Source organism: Quercus suber, unplaced genomic scaffold, assembly GCF_002906115.3.
Source record: "Quercus suber isolate HL8 unplaced genomic scaffold, Cork oak 2.0 scaffold_603, whole genome shotgun sequence".
Lineage (NCBI taxonomy): Eukaryota > Viridiplantae > Streptophyta > Magnoliopsida > Fagales > Fagaceae > Quercus > Quercus suber.
This window is the reverse complement of record NW_027070047.1, coordinates 346,868-348,137: the sequence shown is the minus strand read 5'-3', so window position 1 is coordinate 348,137 and position 1,270 is coordinate 346,868.

The window sequence follows — 1,270 nt, the reverse complement described above, 5'->3', positions numbered from 1 at the left end:
TGAAAATTATTTTTGGTTTATGTTAGAGTCAATTCTTAATTATTTACATAAACCAAATAATTGTAGAAGATTGACTAAACTTAAATCAGTATCATCATAAGATCAAAGAAATTCAAGTAAGAAACTGTCTTTGTAGCAGCATAAATAAAATGTTTAAACGCGCAAGACACTTTTTGAATAGTTAGTAGGTCATTGTAACCCATTTTTCACTCTCTTTGTGGAGCAATTTTTCAATTTATTTTTTGGAGAGAATCAATCATTTTATTATTATGTAAACATTTTCACGCGCTGTAAGTGAGGGTAGGTCCTGCAGCTCACTAACATGTTAGGTAAACATTTGGAGTATATATATATATATATATTTTTTGCTGAAAACATTTGGAGTATATATAATATTTAATGTCCTGTGAGTTGTGACATAAAATTATTTGAATGATGTTAGCCATTTTTGTTCTCAAGAGAAATAAGATTTTATTAAAGAAAACAAAAGACATAGCTAAGGAAGGGAGGACTCCTCCAGACAACCTACCTGAAAGCAGGTCGACAAAGGCCAAGACCAAAAAGCCAAAGTTGTCCTACTATAAAATTTATTATTGTATAAACTATTTTTTTAATAAAATAACAATTAATATATTTATATTAATATTAGTTTCAAAGTAAGAAGAAAAATTAATAATTTTAAATTCATTTATCAAGTTGATAAGTGAAATCAATTATTCTTTTTTTTTTTTTTTAATGTGGCATCAATTATAAACATTTTCTAGTGAAGTTTAATGAATATATATATATATATATATATTTTACAACTATGGGATGGCATTTTGTAAGTTGTGTTAAATAAAAATAATTTCAATGATAAATCTGAAAATAAAATAAAAATGAACAAAACTTAAATACGGTATCTTAGCTTTTTCAATTAAAAAATTCAAATACCTTATCGCATTAACCAATAAAACAAAAATAGTGTTATTATTTTAAAGAACAATTAGGTTCAATCCATTTATGTCTTACTGTATTGGTATATTTATCTAATAAAAATAATGTCAATTATTAGAAATGATATTATGCCCATATCACAATTTGTACTTGTGGAGACAATTTTTGCTTCAAGGCCAAGGGCTAGACTATGGTTGGAACGTAGGCAAATTTTGTTGTCCCACATTGGAAGGATTTGCTTCCTCTTTGCACCTTATAAGAGATGACCAATGGTGATCAGGGGCGGCTTGATGCATTTGGGGGCCTAAGGCGAAAATTGATTATCTTGTTTCAT